Source organism: Scyliorhinus torazame, chromosome 17 (assembly GCF_047496885.1).
Source record: "Scyliorhinus torazame isolate Kashiwa2021f chromosome 17, sScyTor2.1, whole genome shotgun sequence".
In the NCBI taxonomy this organism is placed as follows: domain Eukaryota; kingdom Metazoa; phylum Chordata; class Chondrichthyes; order Carcharhiniformes; family Scyliorhinidae; genus Scyliorhinus; species Scyliorhinus torazame.
The window spans coordinates 13,389,084-13,408,215 of record NC_092723.1 but is presented as its reverse complement, the minus strand read 5'-3'; the positions used below and the strand labels follow the sequence as shown (position 1 = coordinate 13,408,215).

The window sequence follows — 19,132 nt, the reverse complement described above, 5'->3', positions numbered from 1 at the left end:
TCACTTCGGCTGTAGCCTGACATGCATTTTGACTGTGTTTAGACAAGTAGAAAATCGGCAAGTATATCAATTTACAAGAGTTAGGGCTGATCACTAACCTGGGACTGAATGCTGCGCCAAATCCAAAAGTAACTTGCAGCTGGGCCGGGTCACTGGTCTGTCATTAGCTTCCCTCGTCCTCTGTGAGCCTGAGTTCAAGTGGCTATTCCACTCCAGGTAGTTGTGACGTGGTATCTGGGTAACTTCTCCTTAATTGGGCCAGTTTTATTTGCAATGAATTGTTGGGCCTTTCTGAGTAATTGACGTCATTTCACCGAGGGAGTGTGAAGATATCAATGGGTTTTTATTTTGAACAAATAGTAAGACCAGCAGTTCATTGTGTGCTTGATTGAATAGGTTCCAGCGTATCATTCCTCACTAATTAAGTATCTGCTTAAATATTGAAAACGGCTGAATGGTAATCCCTTGAGCTGCGTCACATGCTCTTATCACACCCCATTGGTCTGTAATGAGGGCACTGTTTCTTCCCATTTATGTCATATTTGCCAGAGAAATATGCCTTTCGGCAGCCGTGCTCTCGCACACTGCCAGCATTGTCTCCTGTATACTCGTTTGCCACATATTCACTTGTGGATGTTGTCACTCTAAAGTCACCTGACCCTTTGCAGTAATACAATGAATCATCTGTTGCCATTGAACTGGCTCATGTTGCAGCTGTCCACTGAAAATGCGAGTGTTTCATTGAGTTGGAATGTCACGCTGTTCGTCTGATATTCATTTATTTGGATTTTTGCTGGGGTCTGCTTTGGGGGTGACAACGATTGGCTGTGCAGATTCACATGTAGGCCAGGTAAGGATGGCAGATTTCCTTCCCTAAAGGGACATTAGTGAACCTGATGGGTTTTTACAACAATCGGCAATGGTTCCATGGTCATCATTTTAATTCCAGATTTTTGTTGAATTCAAATTTCACCATCTGCAGGATTCGAACCTGGGTCCCCAGAGCTGGGGTCTCTGGATTACTAGTCCAGTGACAATACCACTAGGCCGCGGGCTGTGGAGGTCTGGGGTGGAGATACAAAACAGGTTTTTACGACAGGTTTGACCAGTTTGCATCTGGAAAAGGCAAAGAATGTGCTCTTGGGGACCGATGATACTGATTAGACCGATGACACTTTTAGAGGAGATGGTACACTGAGAGGCTTGTACAATTCTTAATTGTTTTGTCCATTTTTGCATCAATACAGACATAAGGGGCTGGATTCTCTGATTTGGGGACTATGCCCCCACGCCGGCATGAGAACGGTGGCAGGAAAACTGGCGCAAAACGGCCACCGATTCCCCGTTTCGCTGGGAGCTAACTGGACGGCAGCGTGGAGGACCTGGTTGTAGCTGCAGATACGGCCTGGTGAATTGTCGGGTCCGTGGCTGCGCGGCCTGTAGCGGCCATGCCATGCTTCATGGCGGATGCCACTCACGGACCCGGCCCGCAAAATAGTCTCTCCCCCCCCCCCCCCCCCCCCCCCCCCCCCCTTCGGCCCCATACCGCCCCACCCCCCAGCCCCGAATATGTCCGCCCCTGCCTGCGGATCGGCCCTCCTCCCTCTGTGCAGGCGCTGGACTCAGTCCGTAGCCGCCACGCCGAGTTCCCGACGAGTGAGACCATGAGAGACCTACGCCATCGGGAACTGAGCCGGTCGGCAGCGGAGCATTGGGGGGGGGGGGGGGGGGGGGGGGCGTCAGGCCTGAGGCCGTGAATACGTGGCGCAGCGTACTCTCCGGGTACGCCGCTTTGAAGGGGGCGGAGCATCGCAGAAGTGACGCCGCCCCTGATTCTGTCAGGAATTTGCATTCTCCGGCCCGACGCCGAACGCGATTTCGACGTCAGCGACCGGAGAATCCAGCCCAAGGAATAGGAGCAGGATTAGGCAATTCAGCCCCCCCCCCCCTGCTCCGCCATTCAATATGGTCTCTTCTCAGCCTCAAATCCACCTTCCTCCCCACTCCCCACAATTCTTCACCCCGCTCCTAATTAAAAACCTAGCTATCTTCTCCACACATTTGTTTAGGGTTCTGGCGTCCACTGCACTCCGGGGTCGAGAATTCCACAGATTTGCAACCCTTTGAGTGAAATAATTCCTCCTCATTTCTGTTTTAAATCTGCCATCCTTTGGCCTGAAACTGTGGTCTCCCATTTTAGACTTTCCAACAAGGGGACGTATGCACTCTACGTCTACCCTTTAGCATCATATACCTCAATTAGATCTCCCCTTATTTGTCGAAACACCAACGAGTCTCGGCCTAAACTGATCATTCTCTCTTCAGAAGACAAGTCCTTCATCCCCAGCATCAATCTAGTGAGCCTTCTCTGAACTGCCTTTAATGCATTCATGTCCTTCCTCAAGTAAGAGGACCAAACTGTGCGCAGTGCTCCAGATGTGGTCTCACCAATGCCTGCTACAGTTGCAACAGCACTTCCCTATTTTTATACTCTATTCCATTAGCAATGAATGCCAAAATTCCATTTGCCTTCCTTATTACCTGCTGCACCTGCATACTAACTTTCTGCAATTCATGCAGATCCCTCTGCGCTGAAGATTCTCTCCATTTAGATCATTTTCCTTTTTATTCCTCTGACTGAAATGGATAACCTCATACTTATCCACATGAAATTCCGTCTGTCAAATTTTGGCCCACTCACCTAACCTATTGTAAATTTCTTATTTCCTCATTGCAACTTGCTTTCCAACCTATTTTAGTGTGATCTGCAGAATTGACGATAGTACATTCTATCCCTGCATCCAAGTCACTAATATAGATTGTAAATAGTTGGGGCCTGAGGACCGAACCCTGTGCACACACTAGTTTCAGCTTGCCAACCAGAAAAAGACCCATTTATCCCGACTCTCTACTTTCCGTTGGTTAGTCAATCCTTGATTCAACTAATCTATTGCCTCCAAAGCTGTGGGATCTTACCCTGTGTATTACCTCAAATGTGGCATGGTGGCACAGTGGTTAGCACTGCTGCATCACAGCTCTAGGGTCCCAGGTTCAATTCTAGCCTCGGGTGACTGTCTGTGTGGAGTTTGCACATTTTCCCCGTGTCTGCGTGGATTTCCTCCGGGTGCTCCAGTTTCCGCCCACAGTCCAAAGATGTACAGGTTATTTGATTTTTTTTCACTGTTTCGATGTCTCGGCATCGCGTTCAAATGCCTTTGAAGTTTTTGAGGGTTTTAAACTCTCATTTGCCAGTACTTCCCTACATATAACACACATGGGCTTTGCATCTGATTTGCATTGGCACAATTAACAAAACCAGACGTTAATTTCGCTGGCGGCCATGGAGTGAGCGGTCGCACATTAGGTGGCTCCTGCCCACGGTTGGATTGTTTTGGTGCTTTTCCCCCGTTTTGCGGGGTGTTATGCAGGTGGAAAACGAAGGAACAGTGAGAAGTAGTGTTCACTTTAGCTACTCTCTGCCTTTTTATATATTAATAGGTTCTTTTGCTATCCGTTTTTATATTTTGCGCTAGATTTCTTTCATAATTTACCTTTGCTCTTTTTATTACTTTATTAGTATCCCTTTGTTGGTCTTTTGAATTTTTACAATCCTCCAGCCTGCCACTGGTCTTTTCAATACGGTATGCCTTCATTTTTTGCCTCCTTGCTTAGCCACAGATGCATTTTCCCCCTCTCAAAATCTTTCTTCCTCTCTGGAATATAGTTTAGTTGGGAGGAACTGGATATCTCCTTAAAGGTCTGCCACTCTTCGTCAACTGTCCTACCTTTTAGTCTTCCTGCCCAGCCCACTGGGGCCAAATCTGTCCTCGTGCCTAAGTAATTAACTTTGTTTTACGGCAGAACATCAATGTGGGACTCACATTTATTGCCCTCAAACTGAATTTGAAATTCAAATATTCACTGACAATTTGGGCAGCACGGTAGCACAAGTGGATAGCACTGTGGCTTCACAGCGCCAGGGCCCCAGGTTCGATTCCCCGCTGGGTCACTGTGCGGAATCTGCACATTCTCCCCGTGTCTGCGTGGGTTTCCTCCGGGTGCTCCGGTTTCCTCCCACAGTCCAAAGATGTGCGGATTAGGTGGATTGGCCGTGCTAAATTGCCCTTAGTGACCAAAAAAAGTTAGGAGGGGTTATTGGGTTAGTGGGATAGGGTGGAAGTGAGGGTCAGTGCAGACTTGATGAGCTGAATGGCCTCCTGCACTGTATGTTCTCTGTTCTATGATTATTCTTCTCCAGAGGATCCTTTACTACAAGATCATTAATTGATTCCATCACATTGCAAAATACTAAATCCAAATCAGCCTGTTCCCTGGTTGGTTTGGTAACCTATTGTTGCAAGAAACCGTCTCTAATACATTCCAAGAACTCGCCCCTGAGGCTACTGTTGCCAATTTCATTAAACCAGACAGTATGCATATTTTTAAAAATAAAGAAGTACCCAATTTTTTCTTTTCCTATTCCGGGCCAATCCACCGACCCGGCACATCTTTGGGTTGTGAGGGTGAGACCCGCACAGACACGGGGAGAAAGTGCAAACTCCACACATTCAGTGACCCGGGGTTGGGATCGAACCCGGGTCCTCAGTGCCGTGAAGCAACAGTGCTAACCCACTGCGCCGCGTGCTTCCCACGACTATATACATTTTAAAATCCCCCACGAATATTGTCTTGCCCTTCTTACGAGCTCCCAGTTTTCCTGTGGTTTCTTCTGTAATTCATTTAAGGGGTGAAGGTGTCGCTGGTTAGGCCAGCATTTATTGCCCATCCCTAGTTGCCCTTCAGAGGTTGGTAGTGAGCTGCCTTCTTGAACCGCTGTAGTCCCTGAGGTGTAGGTATATCTACTGCGTTATTCGGGAGGGAGTTCCAGGATGTTGACCCAGCAACAGTGAAGGAAGAGCAATATATTTCTAAGTCAGGGTGGTGAGTGCCTTGGAGGGGAACTTCTAGGTGGTGGGGTTCCCATGTATCTGCTGCTCTTGTCCTTTTAGATGGTAGTAGGCATGGGTTTGGAAGGTGCTGTCTAAGTCACCTTGGCGAGTTACTGAAGTGCATCTTGTGGAGGGCCGGTATATCATGATGGACTGAATGGCCTTGTTTTGAGCTATAACCATTTTATAATTATGGAGTTTTACACTAACCCACAGGCCCAGCCAGTTCAAGCTGATCCCAGTAGAAGCAGATAATATGTCAGTATGACAGAGTGCGCCAATTAATTGCCCATTCCTTACGAATACTGTCATTTTAACGGATGCCAAATGATTCTTGGCTTGTTCCCTTCCTTGCACTGTTGCTGTTGATGTTTTTTGCTGTACATCTCCACAGGTGCTATCTCTCACCTGCCCAGTACCTCCTACATACACTGGCCTGGATAGTCAGCCTTTAAAAAATATTCTTTCATGGGGTTTGGGTGTCACTGGCAAAGCCCATCCTTAATTACCCTTGAACTGGGCGGCTTGCTGGGCCATTTCAGCGAGCAGCCCAGAGTCAACCACATTGCTGCGGATCTGGAGTCACCTTCGAAATATGCAGATTTCCTTTTCTGAATGCATTAGTGAACCAGATGTGTTTTCGCAACAATCGATGGTATTTGTCATGATCACCATTACTGAGGCTAGCTTTATATTCCACATTTATTCATTGAATTTCAATTCTTATTCTCCCTGGTGCATTGTGAACCTGTGCTGCCAGGTCGATAGCCCGGGCTTCTGGAGGAGCGGTCCAGTGACACGCGTGAACACGTACGGACCGGTCACGTGCGCGCGCCCACAGCAGATGCACCAACGCAAATGGCATGCGCCCGCAGACGCCCACCTCCTCACACACCATCCGCGCGCACAGTGCATGCCCACATACATACATCCTTCTCTGCCCTTGACCTGCATGGAGCAGGGATTGGACCGGGAGCCCGGCCAGGCTTGTCTTCCATTGAGTATCAAAGATTAATGGGTGATCTAACTGAGATGTTTTATGATGATTAGATAAGGTGCCGGAATTTAGAAACTGAGATGGAGTTAAGCGACCAATCAACCTTAATCTGTTTGAGTGAGGAAACATGGTGAGGGGGCCAATTGCCTACTCCTGTTCCTATGATCTCTTTGGGTGTCGGCCTTGGATCAGTGGCTCTCAGTCTTGGGTCAATGGGTAGCACCATCACCTGAAAGTCAAGACGGTCCTGGCATTCAAACTGAAGGAGCGACTTGAGCACATAATCCAGGCTGGCATTTCAGGGTAGTACAGAGAGCGTGAAATACTACCAGACTTGTTGCTGTTGCAATAAGATTTTACTCGCTTTTATTTGTAAAAGATTCCAGGGCTTTGCTACAGTCACGAGTTCTCCCCTTGTGTCTTGGCCACCATTCATCCCTCAATCATCGCCTTTGAAACAGATTATCTGGCCACAACCTCATTGCTGTCTGTGAGATTTTGACCATGTGCAAGTTGGCTGCTCCGGTAGATAATTCCAGAACTTCACCACCCTTTTGGGTGAAGAGATTTCTCCTTATCTCAGTCCTACATGGCCTAACCCAGATCCCAAGACTGTGACCCCTTGTTCTAGACCCCCCCCCCAGCCAGGGGAAACAACATCCCTGCATCCAGTCAGCCCGACCTTGTCAGAACGGCATACGTTTCAATTAGATCCACCTCCCTTTCTGCTAAATTCCAGCGACTGCAGGGCCAGGCAACCCAATCTTAATCCAAGTTTCCATTTCACCCACTGCCTTTCTTCCATATGCGAAGCCAATCCCACTGCCAGCAGCCATGGGATCGGATAAAAGCCTGAGTCAGCTATTGAACCTGGGGCTTACCTAGTTGCTGTGGCGCAATATTGAGTCACTGGGGAAGTACAAAAGAGTTTTTTGACCATGACTAACCAAAAGCTAAGGGAAATGCATTTCAGGCATGCATTGTTCTCTTCCGCATGCTTTGTTTTGAAGCTCAGGCTACTGATTAATTAATGTTGTTTCTGCTGAATGACATTTGCCCAAACGTCACATCTTTCAGGGGCAGGCAACCTCTGAGCTTTTCAGTTCACTCACTGACAAAAGGGTTTTTCTTTTAAGTGCGTGGAAAAGTTTGATTCTTCCATTGAAGAGAGTTTGTGATTTTTGAATTGAAGACACACTTTCTACTGTTTGAAAAAAAAACCGTGGGTAATTTATATTTAACTCTTTGTTGGGGGGATTGGGTGGAGCGAGTCCTATTCGGGTCAAAGAGCGTGATGTATGCTTCGAGGCACGACAAAGGCTAAATGAGTTATTTTGCATCGGTCTTTACCAAAGAACATTACAGTACAGCAACAGGCCCTTTGGCCCTCCAAGCCTGTCCCAGTCATGATACCAACTTTTGCCCAAACCCTCAGCGCTTCCTTGTGCCGTATCCCTCCATACCTATCCAAATTTCAGGTTATGTCTCTCCCCCTCCCCTCCCCCATGCCTGCCCATGACCTGAAATCCTATCCATGTGTTTGTCAAGATGCTTTTTAACGTCGTTAATGTATCTGCTTCCACAACCTCCCCTGGCAACCCGTTCCAGGCACTCACCACCCTCTGCGTAAAAAACCTGCCTCGCACATCTCCTCTAAGCTTTGCCCCACGGACCTTAAACCTATGCCCCCTGATGACTGACCCCTCCACCCTGGGAAAGAGTGCCTGCCCATCCACTCTATCCATGCCCCTCATTATCTTGTAGACCTCTATTAGGTCACCCCACAACCTCCATCTTTCTAATGAAAACAGTCCGAGTCTATTCAGCCTCTCCGCATAGCTAACACCCTCCAGACCAGGCAACATCCTGGTAAACCTCCTCTGCACCCTTTCCAAAGCCTCCACATTCTTCTGGTAGTGTTGCGACCAGAATTGTGCGGCCTTCCCAAGGTTCAATACAACTGTAGCACGACTTGCCAGTTTTTATACTCGTTGCCCTGTCCAATAAAGGCAAGCATTCCGTATGCTTTCTTGACTAACTTGTCCACTTGTGTTGCCACCTTCAAGGATCTGTGGGCCTGCACACCGAGATCTCTCTGACTTTCTATATTCCGAAGAGTTTTGCCATTTACAGTATATTTCCCCTCCATGTTTGACCTACCGAAATGCATGACCTCACATTTGTCCGGATTAAACTCCATTCACCATTTTTCTGCCCAAGTCTCCAACTCATCTACGTTCTGCTGTATCCTCTAACAATCCTCAACACGATCTGCCACTCCACCAACCCTGGTGTCATCCGTGAAGTTACTAATCAGACCAGCTACATTTCCCTCCAAATCGTTTATGTATACTACAAACAACAGAGGCCCCAGCACAGATCCCTGTGGAACACCACTAATCACAACCTTCCAATCAGAAAAACACCCTTCTACTGCTACCCTTTGCCTTTGGTGACCGAGCCAGTTCTGTATCCATCTTACCACCTCACCTCTGATCCCGTGTGACATCATTTTTTGCATTAGCCTGCCATGAGGCACCTTGTCAAAGGCTTTACTGAAGTCCATGTAAACAACATCCACTGCCCTCCCCTCATCAATCATCTTTGTCACCTCTTCAAAAAACTCGATCAGGTTAGTGAGGCACGACCTCCCCTTCACAAAACCATGCTGTCTATCGCTAATAAGCCCATTTGTTTCCAAATGGGTATAAATCCTGTCCCTGAGAATTCTCTCCAATAATTTACAAACTACTGACGTGAGGCTCACCGGCCTATTATTTCCAGGATTATTCCTGCTACCTTTCTTAAACAGCCTTAGCTATTCTCCAGTTCTCTGGGATCTCACCTGTAGCCAATGAGGATACAAAGATGTCAGTCAAGGCCCCAGCAATTTCCTCCCTTGCTCCCACAGCTCTCTGTGGCAAGAGGTTGCAAAGACTCACAACCCTCTGAGAGAAGAAATTCCTCCTCATTTCATCTTAAATTAGCTCCCCTTTATTCTGAGACTCTGCCCTCTGGTTAAGCTCCTTAAGAATCCTGTATGATTCAATGCTTCTAAATTTCAATGATTAGAATCTCAACCTGTTTAACCTTTGCTCATAAGACAATCCCTCCTCACTGGGGATCATCCTAGTGAACCCTCTCTGAACCACCTTCACTAAAATAATATCTTTCTTTAAAGAGACAGCACGGTAGCACAAGTGGATAACACTGGCTTCACAGCGTCCGGGTCCCAGGTTCGATTCCCCGCTGGGTCACTGTCGGTGCGGAGTTTGCACGTTCTCCCTGTGTCTGCGTGGGTTTCCGCCGGGTGCTCCGGTTTCCTCCCACAGTCCAAAGACCAGGTTAGGTGGATTGGCCAAGATAAATTGCCCTTAGTGACCAAAAAAGGTTAGATGGGGTTATTGGGTTATGGGGATAGGGTGGAAGTGAGGATTTAAATGGGTCGGTGCAGACTCGATGGGCCGAATAGCCTCCTTCTGCACTGTATGTTCTAAGTTCTATGTTCTATGTTTTGTCTCCTTTCAATCATGTCCATGTAATGTCTATGAGATTATATCCATTTACTTCAATTCGCCGTCCGTTCGAGTACCTTCTTCCGAATGCTTCATGCATTAAGATACAAAGCATTTAGGATTGTCTTTTTGCCATTTTTGATCATCCTAAATTTTCTTTGTACTGTGGCCCTATTTGCCCCTCACCCTCGATGACCCCATCGACCATTTATGTATTTTGCTGTTCTTTTATTGCTGTCCTTGTTTCTCTTTCCTTTGTCACCCTGCTTAGGCTCCCATCCCCCTGCCATTCGAGCTGAAGCCGTCCCCAACCACACTAGCAAATACTTGCCCTCGGACTTCAGTTCCGCTCCTACCCAGGTGTAACCCGTCCAGTTTGTACTGGTCCCACCTCCCTCAGGGCCGGTCCCGATATCCCCGGAATCTGAAACCCTCCTCCTCGCACCATCTCTTCAGCCATCTATTCAGCCATCTATTTATCGATAGCAAGGAGCGATATAGGATCAGAAGGCATCGAATCTCAGTGGGTAGAGTTGAGAAATTGCAACGGTAAAAATACCCTGAAGGGAGTGATGTACAGGCCCCCTAGCAGTAGTCGGGATGTGGGGCAGAAAATAAATCAGGAGATAGAAAAGGCACGTAAAGAAAGGCAATATTACAATAATCATGGGGGACTTCAATATGCAGGTGGACTGGGAAAATCAGATTGGTAGTGGATCCCAAGAAATGGAATTTGTGGAATGTCTAAGAGATGGTTTTTTGGAACAGCTTGTGACAGAGCCTACTGGGGAACAGGCAATTCTGGATTTGGTGATGTGTAATGAGGCAGACTTGATGAGGGAACTTAAGGTGAAGGAACCCTGAGGGAGCAGTGACCATAATATGATAGAATTTACCCTGCAGTTTGAGAGGGAGAAGCTGCAATCAGGTGTAACGTTATTACAACTAAATAAGGGTAACTACAAAGACATGAGGGAGGAGCTGGCCAGAGTTGATTGGAGAAGGAGCCAAGCAGGGAAGACAGTGGAACAGCAATGGCAGGAGATTTTGGGGGTTATTAGGGAGGCACAACAGAAATTCATCCCAAGGAGGAGGAACCATGCTAAGGGGAGGGAGGACAAGGCATCCATGGCTGACGAGGGATGTCAAGGACAGCATAAAGGCTAAAGAAAAAGCATACAAAGTGGCAGGGATTAGTGGGAAACCAGAGGATTGGGTAGCCTTTAAAAGCGAGCAGAGGATAACTAAAAAAGTAATAAGGGGGGAGAAGATGAAGTATGAGTGCAAGCTAGCTCATAATATAAAAGAAGATAGGAAGAGATTTTTTTCAATATCTAAAAGGTAAGAGAGAGGCAAAAATAGACATTGGACCACTAGAAAATGTGGCTGGAGAAGTAATAATAGGAAACAAAGAAATGGCAGACGAACTGAATAGTTACTTTGCATCAGTCTTCACGGTGGAAGACACCAGTGGGATGCCAGAGCTCCAGGAGAACCAGGGGGCAGAGGTGAGTGCAGTGACCATTACTAAGGAGAAGGTTCTGGGGAAACTGAAAGGTCTGAAGGTGGAAAAGTCACCTGGACCGGATGGACTACACCCCAGGGTCCTAAACAAGATAGATGAGGAAATTGTGGAGGCATTAGTGATGATCTTTCAGGAATCACTGGAGGCAGGAAGGGTCCCAGAGGACTGGAAGGTGGCTAATGTAACACCGCTGTTTAACAAGGGAGGGAGACAGAAGACGGGAAATTATAGGCCGGTTAGCCTGACTTCGGTCATTGGTAAGATTTTAGTGTCTGTTATTAAAGATGAGATTGCAAAGCACTTGGAAGTGCATGGTAAAATAGGACTGAGTCAGCACGGCTTTGTCAAAGGGAGGTCGTGTCTGACAAATCTGTTGGAGTTCTTTGAGGAGGTAACAAGCAAGTTAGACAAAGGAGAATCAGTGGACGTGATTTATTTAGATTTCCAGAAGGCCTTTGACAAGGTGCCGCAGAGGAGATTGTTAAATAAGTTAAAAGCCCATGGTGTTAAGGGGTAAGATCCTGGCATGGATAGAGGATTGGCTGACTGGCAGAAGGCAAAGAGTGGGGATAAAGGGGTCTTTTTCAGGACGGCAGCCGGTGTCTAGTGGTGTGCCTCAGGGGTCTGTGCTGGGACCACAACTTTTTACAATATACATTAATGATCTGGAAGAAGGTACTGAAGGCACTGTTGCTAAGTTTACAGATGATACAAAGATCTGTAGAGGGACTGGTAGTATTGAGGAAGCAAAGGGGGCTGCAGAAGGATTTGGACAAGCTAGGAGAGTGGGCAATGAAGTGGCAAATGAAATACAATGTGGAAAGGTGTGAGGTTATGCACTTTGGAAGGGGGAATCTAGGCATAGACTATTTTCTAAATGAGGAAATGCTTCGGAAATCAGAAGCACAAAGGGACTTGGGAGTCCTTGTTCACGATTCTCTTAAGGTTAATGTGCAGGTTCGGTCGGCAGTTAAGAAGGCAAATGCAATGTTAGCATTCATGTCAAGAGGGCTAGAGTACAAGCCCAGGGATGTACTTCTGAGGCTGTATAAGGCTCTGGTCAGACCCCATTTGGAGTATTGTGAGCAGTTTTGGGCCCCGTATCTAAGGAAGGATGTGCTGGCCTTGGAAAGGGTCCAGAGGAGGTTCACAAGAATGATCCCTGGAATGAAGAACTTGCCGTATGAGGAACGTTTGAGGACTCTGCGTCTGTACTCGTTGGAGTTTAGAAGGATGAGAGGGGATCTTATTGAAATGTACAAGACACTGCGAGGCCTGGATAGAGTGGACGTGATGTTTCCACTTGTAGGAAAACCTAGAACCAGAGGACACCATCTCAGATTAAAGGGACGATCCTTTAAAACTGAGATGAGGAGGAATTTCTTCAGCCAGAGGGTGGTGAATCTGTGGAACTCTTTGCCGCAGAAGGCTGTGGAGGCCAATTCACTGAGTGTCTCTAAGACAGAGATAGATAGGTTCTTGATTAATAAGGGGATCAGGGGTTATGGGGAGAAGGCAGGAGAATGGGGATGAGAAAATATCAGCCATGATTGAATGGCGGAGCAGACTCGATGGGCCGAGTGGCCTAATTCTGCTCCTATCTCTTATAGTCTTATGGTCTTATGATCCGACGTATCCTGTTGTTTCTACTCTGACTGGCACCTGGCGCTGGTAGTAACCCTGAGGTCACTGCTTTTGAGGCCTACTTTCCAACTTACTTCTTAACTTCCTATATTCTGCTTTTGGGACCTCATCCCTTTTTTTAACCTATGTTGTTTTTACCACTGGCTGTTCACACTCCCCCTCCGGAATGTTCTGTAACTGTTCCAAGACGTCCTTGACCCGAGCGCCAGGGAGGCAACATGGAGTTTTGATTGCAGCCACAGAAATGCCTCTCTATTCCCCTTGCAATTGAATCCCCCATAACTATTGCATTCCCACACTTTTTACTCCTCCCCTATGCAGCAGAGCCACCCATGGTTGCAATGAATTTGGCTGTGGCTGCTATCACCTGAGAAGCTATTTCCCTCGAATATCCAAAGGGGGTGTATCAGTTTTGCAGGGGAATGATCATAGGAGATTCCTGCACGGCCCGCCTAGTCCTCGTACCCTGAGCGGAATGCGGTGGATGTTGTTTGTCTGGATTCTAATGATGTCCGTGGCAAATTACCACAGAAAAGGCCAATTAACAAAATCAGGTTTATGCAATTCGAGGGCCGGTGCTAAATTGGATAGTTAAAAACTGGCTGAAGGATAGACAACAGTTAGTCGTGGTAAATAGTAAATTTTCCGACTGGAGGTTGGTAGCCAGTGGTGCTTCCCAAGGATTAGTGTTGGGCCTACTGCTTTTATTTTTATTTCTAAATGATTTGGATCATTGAATATTGAGCAAAATCTCAAAATTTGCCGATGATAACAAATTCGGAGAAATGGAAAACAGTGAGGATGATATGAATTGCCCGGGCCATTGTAATGTTCTTGCCGGATGGCTTGATTTATATTACAAGAACAGTTGTAGCTAAAGCTTTAAACGATTTATTAACATTAACTGTGGGTCAAATATATACAAAACAACAGGTGAATAGCAGTATGAACATGCACAAGCAACCTCTCTCCCAGCTCCCGAATCAGTCTGGGATCACCTGACTCTAACATTCACTGGTATACTGGTCAGTCGGTTACAACACAACCATGATATCACTACAGACATGGCATCGATAAGCTAGCAGCAGAATAGGCAGGCAATGGCTGATGAAATATAATGCAAGGAAGTGATACATTTTGGCAGAAGAGGTAGGGAGAGGCAATATAGATTGTTCTCCTTGGAGCAAAGAAGATTGATGGGTTACTTGAAGGAGATGTATAAGATTATGACAGGCTTAGATAACAATCTTTATGATTGTCACAAGTAGACTTACATTAACACTGCAATGAAGTTACTGTGAAAAGCCCCTAGTCGCCACACTTCGGCGCCTGTTCGGGTACACGGAGGGAGAATTCAGACTGCCTAATTCACCTAACAGCACGTCTTTCGGGACTTGTGGCAGGAAACCGGAGCACCCGGAGGAAACCCACGCAGACACTGGGAGAACATGCAGACTCCGCACAGACAGTGACCCAAGCCAGGAATCGAACCTGGGTCCCTGGTGCTGTGAAGCAACAGTGCTAACCACTGTGCTACTGTGCCGCCTTGCCAAGGCGCACACGGTTGGGTGAAAGAGTAGTATAATATAGTTCCTCTTTTCTTGTTTAGTAGATGTTTATTGTTTTGTTAAAAGTTCATCAGCTGGCTCTTGTGACTCTGTTCAGTAGCTACCCTTCTTTTTCTGAGCAAAAAACAAATGATACGATCTACCAAGCCAGCTTCTACCCTGAGACCTGAGCTGTCCAGTGGCAACATCGGCTACTCTTGTAACAGTTATGACGATAGCGTTAGATGAAGAGAGATGGGAGGAGGCTTGAGTGGAGCATGAACACCAGCAGAGACTGGTTGGGCCGAATGCCCTGTTTCTGTACCTTTATGTCCCGCGCAAAACATGTAAAAACTCATCTGCAATGTTGAAATGGCTATGAACTGAAAAATACGGAATGCTGTACACTACTTCAGAAATCTCCTCAATGGCCAATCTTAATTTTTTTTAAACTAAAGCTCTATAATAAGGGCGGCTTGGGCAAGGCTAAGGGTGGAGTGGCTTGACCAAAAATATCAACAGAAGCCAAAACTCAATCTCGTGATTGAATGACAGACTCCTAATGACATGTAATTTTGTTAGTAATATCGCAAAATATTTTATTTAAAAGTAATTTGGGGTAAGGTGACACAGCTGCAAAGAACATATTTCATGTGTGCGATATTCTCTCTATTGGGTGTCAGCGGGTGACACACACTCCTCCAAATCGGCCGGTCGTGGGTTCAAGATGCACCTCAGGGACGTGAGCACACTTTCCAAGCTTGTTGTCCAGTGCAGGCTGAGGGAGTGCTGCAATGTCAGAGGTGCCATTTTACAGGCGAGCCATTAAACCGTGGCTTCTTCCGTCCAGGCGACCAAAAGTCCCAGATTTCACGGGACCGTCCCGCGGGCTGAGGTGGTTGTCCCGTGTCCTGCGTTGTGTCCGCAGCTGGACAGCGACCCCCCCCCCCCCCCGCCCCATTCTTCACACAGTCTACACAGCACCCGCATCCTGGTCCTCCGTCCCAAAACGTCCCTTGTCATTTTATCTCTTCGGCGGCTAGGCATGTGAAAGATCCTGAAAAGAAGAGCAGGGAGTTGCCCTCAGGATCCTGGCCATCCTTTATTCCTGGTACAAAGCCACTGGTTAGCATATTGCATGTCTGTGAGTTGGCAAATTGGCGACAGCATTCTGTACATTACACCAGCATCTACAAAACCTCCAGAGATTGGTAATGCACTCGATACTTTAAATCTGTTTCTCTATTCATGGAAGCTGCCTGACCTGCTGAGTGTTTCCAGCACTTTGCTCTCTTTCTTTTACAAAAAGTACTTCATGGGCTGTAGATCACTTTGGGATGTCCCGAGGTTGTGGAAGGTGCGATATAAATTCAGTAATCTCTCAGTTGAATTTTCTATTTGCGCAAAGCAAAACTAATTTTTACACGACCATTAAAATGGTTTTTGAATGGAGACCGTTTTCCTGAACCGGTATAGTTTTTAAGAAAATGGATGGAGGCATCACTTGGGGATGTCGTCTCTAATTGGCCTTGAGAGGGTAATGGGGAGCTGCGGACTTCACTGTGGTGTCGGTACAACCACAGTGCGGTTAGGAAGTGAGTTTGAGACTGTTGACTACAGGACAACAAAATAAATTCAGTACGTTGCAAATCTCCCCCTCTCCCCCAATGCTTCCCCCTGCCACACTCTATCTCCCTCTCTCCATCCCATCTCCCTCCCTCCCTCCCATCTCCTTCTCTCCCTCCCATCTCACTCGCTCGCACGCGCTCTCTCTCTCCCCATTCCTCTCTTGTTATCCCCATCCTCCCCTCTTTCTTGCTCTCTCCATCCCCATCCCTTCCCTCTTTCTCTCCCCATCCCTCACGCTCACTCTCTCTCCCTCCACTAACCTCTTGCTCGCACTCTCCCTGCCCCCTCTTTCCCCGCCCCCTCTTTCCCCGCCCCCTCTTTCCCCGCCCCCTCTTTCCCCGCCCCCTCTTTCCCCGCCCCCTCTTTCCACGCCCCCCTCTTTCCCCGCCCCCCTCTTTCCCCGCCCCCCTCTTTCCCCGCCCCCCTCTTTCCCCGCCCCCCTCTTTCCCCGCCCCCCTCTTTCCCCGCCCCCCTCTTTCCCCGCCCCCCTCTTTCCCCGCCCCCCTCTTTCCCCGCCCCCTCTTTCCCCGCCCCCTCTTTCCCCGCCCCCTCTTTCCCCGCCCCCTCTTTCCCCGCCCCCTCTTTCCCCGCCCCCCCTCTCCCCGCCCCCCCTCTCCCCGCCCCCCTCTCCCCGCCCCCCCTCTTTCCCCGCCCCCCCTCTTTCCCCGCCCCCCCTCTTTCCCCGCCCCCCCTCTTTCCCCGCCCCCCCTCTTTCCCCGCCCCCCCTCTTTCCCCGCCCCCCCTCTTTCCCCGCCCCCCCTCTTTCCCCGCCCCCCCTCTTTCCCCGCCCCCCTCTTTCCCCGCCCCCCTCTTTCCCTGCCCCCCACTTTCCCTGCCCCCCACTTTCCCTGCCCCCCTCTTTCCCTGCCCCCCTCTTTCCCTGCCCCCCTCTTTCCCTGCCCCCCTCTTTCCCCGCCCCGTCTTTCCCCGCCCCTCTCTTTCCCCGCCCCCCTCTCTTTGCCCGCAACCCCCTCTCTTTGCCCGCGCCCCCCTCTCTTTGCCCGCGCCCCCCTCTTTGCCCCCTCTTTGCCCGCGCCCCCCTCTCTTTGCCCGCGCCCCCCTCTTTGCCCGCGCCCCCCCTCTTTGCCCACGCCCCCCTCTCTTTGCCCGCGCCCCCCTCTCTTTGCCCACGCCCCCCCTCTTTGCCCGCGCCCCCCTCTTTGCCCGCGCCCCCCTCTCTTTGCCCGCGCCCCCTCTCTTTGCCCGCACCCCCCTCTCTTTGCCCGCACCCCCCTCTCTTTGCCCGCACCCCCTCTCTTTGCCCGCACCCCCCTCTCTTTGCCCGCACCCCCCTCTCTTTGCCCGCACCCCCCTCTCTTTGCCCGCACCCCCCTCTCTTTGCCCGCACCCCCCCTCTCTTTGCCCGCACCCCCCTCTCTTTGCCCGCACCCCCCTCTCTTTGCCCGCACCCCCCTCTCTTTGCCCGCACCCCCCTCTCTTTGCCCGCACCCCCCTCTCTTTGCCCGCACCCCCCTCTCTTTGCCCGCACCCCCTCTCTTTGCCCGCACCCCCTCTCTTTGCCCGCACCCCCCTCTCTTTGCCCGCACCCCCCTCTCTTTGCCCGCACCCCCCCTCTCTTTGCCCGCACCCCCCTCTCTTTGCCCGCACCCCCCTCTCTTTGCCCGCCACCCCCCTCTCTTTGCCCGCACCCCCCTCTCTTTGCCCGCACCCCCCTCTCTTTGCCCGCAACCCCCTCTCTTTGCCCGCAACCCCCCTCTCTTTGCCCGCAACCCCCTCTCTTTGCCCGCAACCCCCTCTCTTTGCCCGCAACCCCCTCTCTTTGCCCGCAACCCCCTCTCTTTGCCCGCAACCCCCTCTCTTTGCCCGCAACCCCCTCTCTTTGCCCGCAACCCCCTCTCTTGGCCCGCAACCCCCTCTCATGGCCCGCAACCCCCTCTCTTGGCCCGCAACCCCCTCTCTTGGCCCGCAACCCCCTCTCTTTGCCCGCAACCCCCTCTCTTTGCCCGCAACCCCCTCTCTTTGCCCGCAACCCCCTCTCTTTGCCCGCAACCCCCCTCTCTTTGCCCGCAACCCCCTCTCTTTGCCCGCAACCCCCTCTCTTTGCCCGCAACCCCCTCTCTTTGCCCGCAACCCCCTCTCTTTGCCCGCAACCCCCCTCTCTTTGCCCGCAACCCCCTCTCTTTGCCCGCAACCCCCTCTCTTTGCCCGCAACCCCCCTCTTTGCCCGCAACCCCCTCTCTTTGCCCGCACCCCCCTCTCTTTGCCCGCAACCCCCCTCTCTTTGCCCGCACCCCCCTCTCTTTGCCCGCACCCCCCTCTCTTTGCCCGCACCCCCCTCTCTTTGCCCGCACCCCCCTCTCTTTGCCCGCACCCCCCTCTCTTTGCCCGCACCCCCCTCTCTTTGCCCGCACCCCCCTCTCTTTGCCCGCACCCCCCTCTCTTTGCCCGCACCCCCCTCTCTTTGCCCGCACCCCCCTCTCTTTGCCCGCACCCCCCTCTCTTTGCCCGCACCCCCCCTCTCTTTGCCCGCACCCCCCTCTCTTTGCCCGCACCCCCCTCTCTTTGCCCGCACCCCCCTCTCTTTGCCCGCACCCCCCTCTCTTTGCCCGCACCCCCCTCTCTTTGCCCGCACCCCCACACTCTTTGCCCGCATTCCCCTCTCTTTGCCCGCACCCCCCCTCTCTTTGCCCGCACCCCCCTCTCTTTGCCCGCACCCCCCTCTCTTTGCCCGCACCCCCCTCTCTTTGCCCGCACCCCCCTCTCTTTGCCCGCACCCCCCTCTCTTTGCCCGCACCCCCCTCTCTTTGCCCGCACCCCCCCTCTCTTTGCCCGCACCCCCCTCTCTTTGCCCGCACCCCCCTCTCTTTGCCCGCACCCCCCTCTCTTTGCCCGCACCCCCCTCTCTTTGCCCGCACCCCCCCTCTCTTTGCCCGCACCCCCCTCTCTTTGCCCGCACCCCCCTCTCTTTGCCCGCACCCCCCTCTCTTTGCCCGCACCCCCCTCTCTTTGCCCGCACCCCCCTCTCTTTGCCCGCACCCCCCTCTCTTTGCCCGCACCCCCCTCTCTTTGCCCGCACCCCCCTCTCTTTGCCCGCACCCCCCTCTCTTTGCCCGCACCCCCCTCTCTTTGCCCGCACCCCCCTCTCTTTGCCCGCACCCCCCTCTCTTTGCCCGCACCCCCCTCTCTTTGCCCGCACCCCCCTCTCTTTGCCCGCACCCCCCTCTCTTTGCCCGCACCCCCCTCTCTTTGCCCGCACCCCCCTCTCTTTGCCCGCACCCCCCTCTCTTTGCCCGCACCCCCCTCTCTTTGCCCGCACCCCCCTCTCTTTGCCCGCACCCCCCTCTCTTTGCCCGCACCCCCCTCTC

General features: G+C 50.8%; 1 protein-coding gene across 1 annotated transcript in view; it reads left to right on the top strand.

Annotated features, from left to right (window-relative positions):
• LOC140393726 (ethanolamine kinase 1-like) overlaps positions 1 to 19,132 on the top strand; it is a 117,377-nt gene that overhangs the window by 79,262 nt on the left and 18,983 nt on the right.